The 8,426-nt window shown below is 45.6% G+C and overlaps 1 long non-coding RNA gene across 1 annotated transcript in view; it reads left to right on the top strand.

Annotated features, from left to right (window-relative positions):
- The window catches only part of LOC108797279, an 18,006-nt gene extending 12,180 nt beyond the window's left edge, over window positions 1-5,826 (top strand). Inside the window, exon 4 of the long non-coding RNA XR_001941871.1 lies at window positions 5,816-5,826. This is a non-coding gene — a long non-coding RNA (uncharacterized LOC108797279). The remainder of the gene's footprint in view (window positions 1-5,815) is intronic.
- Window positions 5,827-8,426: the final 2,600 nt, after the last annotated feature.

The following is an 8,426-nucleotide window of genomic DNA, read 5'->3' as shown; positions in this document are numbered from 1 at the left end:
CCTTAGGTAAACCCCCCCCCCCCATATAAAGTGCATGTAGAAAGAAATTTAAAAAATTGGTTCGCTTCACCAAGAGTATAAGCAGCTCTTTGTTAAATCACCCCCCAATAAAATCAATGTATGGGGGATATTATTTAAAAAAAAATTACATATATGCTTCTCTTCACAAAGACTATAAACAGCTCTTTTGGTATCCCCCCTCCCCCCAAATAAGTTGCATGTATGGGTGAAAGTACAAAAAAATTACATATAAGCTTCACATCATTAAGAGTAAAAACATAAAAACAGCACTTTTAGTAAATCATCCCCCTCCCCTTGTGCCCCCCCAAATGGCAATATTGGAGAAAATATAAAAAAGACATATATGCTTCACTTCACCAAGAGCATAAGCAGCTCATATGTGAAAATAAAAAATGACACCAAGTGAGTGAAAACTGCTCTTTTAATAAAAAATCAGGAGGAAGTCTAAGGAAAATAAAAAATGACATGTATCCTGCACAGTCTGTCACCGGCATGAACTCAGCAGTTGTTTCATTCTGAGTCTCCCTGTAACATAATTATATCACCTGTTCACCCTCCTGGTAGATACCTTTTTCCCCACTTGCTTTAACAAGGTTGACAACTCAATTTGTTCTGCAGCAGAGTTGTCACCTATTGACAGGTTTGTCTTAAACTGGCCATACACTATACATTATGATTGTACATCATCTGTACAATCTTCATAAAATATCAGAGCTGTGTAATATGAGAGCAAACCTAAACAATTCAATGCATTAGTATTAAATTTTTTGGAGCCTTGCACTACATAGCTGATGGTAGATCTAAAAGAGATTATACAATCTGATTGTATGGCATATGGTCACCTTTGGATGCACAAGTAGCTTTAAATGGACTTTAAGTTAGCAACAGACAAATGAAAGCCGAACTCCAACTAACACCCTTTAGACAGTTCCAGCAACAGGGTTGTTTTTCTATTTGTAAAAAGATTTATTCATGTAAACAATAGCTGACAGTTGTAAGCAATGTTAGAAATATATACATGTGAAATTTAAAAAAAAAGGAATTCACATACAGAATATTATCATCAATGGCATTAACACATTTATAGCCCCCAGATTACAGTCCCCGGAATTATTACAGGTATTTATATAACACCGACAGTTTACGCAGTGCTTTACATGGTGTACATTCACATCAGTCCCTGCCCTCAAGGAGCATACAATCTATGGTCCCTATCTCACAAAACATATGTACAAGGGACAATTTAGGCTGGAGACAATTAACCTACCAGCATGTCTTTGGAGTGTGGGAGGAAACCGGAGTACACGGAGGAAACCCACACAAGCACAGGGAGAACATGCAAACTTCTTGTAAATAGTGACCTGGCCGGGATTCAAAGCAGGGACCCCAGTGCTCCAAGGCACAGAAATCTGTCTCCCGTTTGTGCAAGCAATGGCGCAATTCATGTCACTGTCGGTAAGGTGTACATGACAAAATTGTTGCACAGACGGGACATTTCTAATCAATGTCTACAAGACTCTTCCAGTGACTGTCCCTGAAATTTGTGTTGTAGACACTCATTAGAAACAACAACAAATGGCGCAACCTGCGACAGATTCATGTCACTGTTGGAAAGGTTTAATGAATCTGCCACAGAATTGCAAGACAGTACACTTAGGACACAGTTTACTCTAAGTCCCTGTTCACACCTAGGCATTTTGTAGCAGAAAGCTCGGAGCTACAAAACGCTGAACACAAGAAATGTCTCCTGTAGTAATACTGAAAACAAGTACATGAGCTACTTTTCTGCAGACTTCTGCCCTTTTGGCCACATAGACTTAATGGAAATGCTTGTAAACGCGTGGCGCAAGCCTTTTTGTGTGTTTAGCTGCGTGTTCGCATCATTAAAATGATCACTTCTTGAAGATTTAACCAAGGTGTGCTGGTGACATACTTTACTACTTGTTGTGTGTTTGACGCACAAGCACAATCTATACAAAAAAGCCTTAAAACGATATCACCTTGATATAAACGGGGGCTAACATGGAAGACGTGGTATTTACATCCACTATTCCGATCACTGATATGGCCGTATTTCGTAAGGAATTTGTCGCAGTCATAGTGGCAGAATGTAAAAGCGTTGCACATAAGAACTGCCTGAATTAGTCGCATGCGTTGGAAATAGCAAGAAAACTGTTGCTCAATTTTCCTGTATCTGGCACAGGACTTTCTAATATAATACCAGAAAAGTGTTGCCCCAATATGACAAACCTTTTACATTCAATTGATTTTTTTTGCCTTTCCTGGGCAGTTGTTATCAAAGCCCTTTAGTTTTCAGATGTAGTTAAAGAAGGGAACAAACGACCGTCCCTCATCAGCGGAGCCCTGTAGCAGCAGCATCATTGCCATGGGAACCGCATTAAATAACTCTCTGCCACTGACATCTTCTCTGGCTGAACTAGAAAGTCTCCAGAACAGACAGCGATGTCAAGTTGATCATGTCCCCTTCCTGTGGCAGCCACAACAAAACATCACCAATGATCGTCTCAAATAATCGCCCCCCCGAGTCCACGATACCTACTTGGTTGCTGTGACGGTTCCGTCTTTACACTTCAATGGGAAAAGTATTTTTAAAATAAAAAAAATAACAGAGATAGAAAAAGTTGCCGTCCTTTTCTTTAGTCAAGTGAAAATCCGACTTCTTTTTCTAGAGGAGTATCGGTCCGTCAATAATGTCCTCAGAGAGCCTTGCCGGTGCTATGTGGACTTTTCTTCAGAGATGAGTGAAAGTTTAGCTGAAGATGCTCAAGAGCGTTCAGTAAGAACGTCCGATCGCTGTGTGTGAGCATCATTTATGAGAGAGGAACTCTACAGCGTCCCCGTGGAGCGGCTGGAATGCGAGACGTCAATAGTGACAGCATGGGCAGATGACGTCACCGGCCTCTCCCCCTCCTCGCGCGTGTGGCTATGTGACTGAGGGGTGGATGGCTTCCTCTTCGTAGTACAGTCTGTGTGTTCCAGCTGAGAGCCTGAAATCCAGTAGCCGGGCTCTGCGGCTCCACACACTGCCAACACGCTTCATTTTTTAGATTGGTGGAACGAAGTTTACCCAAATCAAAAGAGGGAGGATGGCAAATGTAACTGACAACGGCCCGCAAGTGCTAACGGCAAAGTCCACCTTTCAGAAAACAATAATAAATGCGCACACGTTAGTAAACAAGAACTCCAGGCATTATATAAAACGTACTCTTGCACTGGGGCTACCCTGCATTGCAAGGGTTAATTGCTGGTTTTGCCTAAGAGGCTAAAATAAAGCAGTTTTGCTCACCTAATCCTCATGGTTATAACAAAAGGTAGAGAATGTGGGGCTTTTAAGGTGTCACTCTAAGCATGAAGAACACATATTGCACATATGTCTTTAAATAAATATATTTTTATTATACAGATAAATAAAGATAAAACCATTATAATATTGTATCCACAACAACCCCAAAAGAGTTTAAAATTGATTTTAGGCATTTTTAGGCCTTCCTGGACCACACAGCCACATACACGGCATCAGCCATTATGGTAAGCATTTAAACATATATTTCATATATATATACATAAAGAGATTCATCATATAATGTCATTGGCAAATCCAGTCTTGTGTCAGTGCACCGTGGGTCCAGCCTTCTACGCGTTTCGCTTAAAAAAGCTTCCTCAGGAAGATAAGCGGCTGCCTGCAATATTTGAATATCATGGGTATGCATACGTCTATCTATAAGGATACACACTTTTACATCACATACTAGTAACCATTGAAAAATAAATAACCTTGTTGGGGTTCCAGTGGTGGATGAATTCACATCTCCAGGGGGACAGAACCCACCGCCCAGATGATGTAGGGAGTGAGGGACGTATATGAGTACCGAGAGAAAAGGTTAAATTCCCATCCATGGATACTGCAAATTACAATATAATATAATATCAAACAATATATAGCACGCGACAGTACGAAAAAACTAACTAATATTCCCCATATTTTGTAGATACTAATTAGATGAGCAAAGATAGCTCCTCACACATGCTGTCCCCTCCACCTATATAGAGGGGAGGAGGAGGGGGATGTTACCGTCACAGTTTGATAAACCAAAGGTTCTATATTCATGGCATGGAAAAAACATCTAATGCTAATCCCCATGGTTAGTCACAAAAGGATGAAGTGTTTGGAGAAGGCAGGAGAAGTGAACAATCTAGGACAACCTAGCCGATTTGGAAAAATTCTCTAATTCAGCTCACTTTCCAGTTCATCTACGTTGTCCTAGATTGTTCACTTCTCCTGCCTTCTCCAAACTCTTCACCCTTTTGTGAATAACCCTGTCTCGCCAAAGTCACCACTCACGTCTCTCCCCTTCCGCTTCAGCGTCCTCTAATGCAAGTCAATGGGCATGCATAGGACTTGGGGCTGAACTAGCAACACAGAGGGAGGCGGCAGAACCGAGGATCAGGTAAGTAAACCTGCTGTATGGGAGCCCCCTAAACAAAATGTACCTACCTGATCCATGGTCCTGCTGGGCTGCTAGACTGGTCCCCACAGCTTCTCCTCCCCTGGGCTCCAGTGGTGTAGGGACTGACTTGCATTAGTTGTGAGGATGCCATGGGACATTCCTCACTGCAAGGATAAGTCTTTCTTGAAAATAATAATAAATCTTTATTTTTTACATATTTTTTTATTACTAGGAGACTGCATTTATATAGAAATATTTTTTTCTTAAATCCTTCAGATCCTCGTTTTCTAGTGGGCCCCCGCAGCACTTTTCACCCCGCCCTCTGCACTGGCGCCTCCATCAGCTAAGCGGCTTCTGTGGAGGCACCCGTGCGTGCTCGTTCACAGCCATGCCCGCAGTGGCTGTGTACATCCATAGACACACACAGTCCTGCAGGAGCCCACGCCCCTCCTCCCAGCCAAGCATTTTTACTGACGGCAGAAGGAGCCTATGGCTCCTCTTCCTTCAGTATCCTCGCCCAGAAGCAGGAAGTTGAGGACGGAGGATCGCTGCGCGGACCGGCGGCAGTGATAAGCACCACTGACAGGTAAGTGTAAGGGGGACCGGGAGTCTAAAATGTACTGGCCGCTTTTTACCCTAATGCAGAGAATGTAATAAGGGAAAAAAACGCCTAGCCTTTAGTAATACTTTAAAGCAGAATTAAACCTAAAAATTTAAAAACTGAAAGTAGAAAAACAAACAGTCGCATCTCCAGCATCATTGCTCTGAATTAAACTTTTGTTGCAATCCCTGCCTTAGTCTCCACAACTAAGCTGGTACAGGTGAAATGCTTTAGGGGACTGGGGCATGGTATTGTATGGATCAAATCAAGTTTTATTCTAATAAATGTAATGGAGCTGCGACCGTTTGGAATGCACACAAATGCACGTTCGTGCACGTTCACGCACATTCGCATGTGTTTTTGCCATGGTACTTCTTGCACATATCATCGAGTGCTGGTGACTTCTATTATGGTTTGCCATGGTTGCCACACATTAGTCCATTCAATCAAAGGGCTACCGCACTGTAAACAAATGTGGCAAAGTAGCTCAGGCAGCATTTGGAGCTGCAAGCATGCCCCGTTTTTTTTGCAGAGCGTTTGTGCGCATTTGACACGCATCCACACACAGGAACAAACAAACGTGTTACCAGCCGCGCTTGGGGGGCCATTGACAAGCAATAGCACTGCCAGCACGTTGCCCGTTTTTGATGCATTGAGTGAGCTTTGGCACACTTTCATGCAATGCAAAGGTGTGAACTCGGGATTAAAAAACTGTAGAGCAGAGACAGGCTCATATGGGCTGCCTCTGGTGTTCCTGAAGCTGTTTGGAATCAGGACTGGAGTGGAACAATATACTGTATACTCTGCTAACTGCTAGAAAGTATAAGTTTTTTGGCAGGAAGAGCACAGAGTAGTTTTTTATTTCTTGTGCACATTGTACAGAGCATGACGCATGCAGTGTCCTACCCCAGGTCACTCCTAGCATCTGTAATAGGCTGGGAATGAAGCCAAGGACTCATCAGAGACAGTCCAGTGAATGAAGAGAACAACAGCGGACCCGGAAGAAACAGCGGAGGAGATGGCAGTGGTGGTGGATGGAGCAGAAACTGGCAGTCTAGATCGGTCAGCGCTGGAGGAGGGTGCACATGCCAGGTAAGTGTGCCTTAAGTATGCTGTAGATCAGACATGGGCAATTTATGGCCTGTGGCTGTCCAGCCCCTGACCTGTGCTCCGTTATGGCTGGCTGACAGTGAATACACCCAGGGCCGGTGTTGGACTATTTTGCGCCCTAGGCAAGACCATCTACTTGCACTCCCCAGCATCCCTCCCACGGTGCAACACCCAATCCCCCTCTCCTCCTAGGTGTGCCCCCATTCTCCCGCCGGCTAGCTTCTGCAGGTGACAGGTGGATGTAAGCAGCCGGGAACAATAGCCAGACTAACATTGGCTATTTTAGTTTGAAATATAGCTATCTAGCTATAGACTGGCTATTGAAACCACACCCACGCAGTAGAGGAGCGGACCTGAGAGAGAAAGTTATCTCTCACTTGCGCTCCTCTGCTCAGTGGGCAGGTGCAGTAGTCATACAGCTATTGGCTTTTGCAATTTGAAATAGACTGGGGGGCACCGTGGGGGGGTGAGTGGTCGAGGCTTTGCCAGAGCCAGCAGTGCGCCCTAGGCGGCCTAGGTGGCAGCACCTGCCCTGGATACACCGGCGTCTGGCGTACATTCAGTTACATGGGATATTGTTACCATTCGCCCGTTTCCCAGTAGCAGTCTCCATTTTAAGAGGTATGTCACCAGGAAACCAACATCCCCAGCAGAAGTCAATGCAGTCCAAGCAAAGAAGATAAGCTGCACCTTTCTTGCCCTTTTTTCTCAGCAGTTCCAGTGGGGACATTGCCAGGAATGTTAGCGAGTAGAGCCGCTGCTGACATGCACTCCTCAGCTTTGGTATCCAGTAATATGGATGAGGGGGTGGGGCTTTGTGTTTAGCGCTTGGTGGTTGCCTGTCACATGGTGTGGAAAAGGCTCCATAATTGTCGGGATCCGCTTCAGCTACAGCGTCTCAGTATACTGAGCTTAGGGTGACGGGAGGACGCTAGTTTGTGTCCTCCCGTTACCCTAAGGAGAACTGTGGGGAAAAGCCTCAACCAGTGGCGGAACTACCGCCGGTGCAGCAGGTGCCGGCACACCCGGGGCCTTGTGGAATGTGAGATCACGGGATTACGTTAAAACGTGTGACCACGTCACCGGTCACACATTCTAACGTAGTCACAACCTTTGATAGAACACCGCCATCGGGGGGTATGGCCGGTACCCACGTGAGGGGTCTGGGGGGCCCTCTTACAGTACATGGGTATCAACTGTACTGGGGCGGCATGGCATTGTGACGCCACTGCTGCAGAGCCCAACATAGAGAGTCTCAGGTGGGCTATGCAGGATCTATGGTGTGCTCTGCATGGTCTCAGGTAAGTCCAGCACGCTACTGCAACATAAGAGACCGCTGGGGGGGCGGGGAAAAAATTATAGAACACTGACTTTGACACTGTCCGGCCCCTCCCACTATCCTCACACAGCTCACAGCCCAGAAGCATGGACAGCCAGCGTCGGTCTACAGTGGGCAAGAGTGCCTAAATAGTGGACATGGAGCGGAGTAAGGCCAGAACCATTTGGGAGCCCAGCATGAGGAGAGTGCCATCCCCCAGCCAGTCATCCCTTTCATGGACTTACTAGGAGTCCTCACATCACCCAACCATTCACACTACCTTTACATGGATGGCAAAAGTGGCAGGCAGGGGCGGAGAGAAGGCGGGGAAGAGGCAGAGTGGGAGGGGGGCCAAGTTGCTGCACCATGGGCCCCTGGTTGTACTTGCCCCCTGGGCTAAAAGTTGGCAATAAGTATTGCTGGAATGTGTAGTTCTCTATAGCCTGTGCCATTCTGCATTGCTGTAAATATTAGGGATGCACCGATTTATCGGCCGCCAAAACATATCGGCTAAAAATTGCACTTTTGGCTAAATGCTGAAAGTGCCATTTTCCTGCCGATACAGCGGTGCATAACTGCTTTCTTTCCTCCCCGATGGGTGCTGCTCTGTGTCCCAGCGGGGTGGAGAGAAAGTGTGACAGCCGGCCGAGCGCTGCGATTTTTTTGTGGTTGCTTCAGGGGGTGTGGATTGGGGGTGTGTTTTTTTGGGGGGGGGGGAGGGCCCAAAAAAAATCTTGCACCAGGGCCCTTTGTTCCTTAGGTCCGCCACTGATCTCAGTGCTCCATGTGCATTAACAGAAAAGGTCTGCACTCAGTTGCACATAAAAAAGAATTTTAAAAAACAACTTTTTTAAAAAAAGTCCCCACCCATACATACACGCATGCAAACATGCGTCAGGTGCGTATA

The sequence above is a fragment of the Nanorana parkeri genome, unplaced genomic scaffold (assembly GCF_000935625.1).
Source record: "Nanorana parkeri isolate BGI_ZX_2015 unplaced genomic scaffold, ASM93562v1 scaffold1252, whole genome shotgun sequence".
Taxonomy (NCBI): Eukaryota; Metazoa; Chordata; class Amphibia; order Anura; family Dicroglossidae; genus Nanorana; species Nanorana parkeri.
The sequence above is the reverse complement of the archived record's forward strand: the minus strand, read 5'-3'. Positions and strand labels throughout refer to the sequence as shown.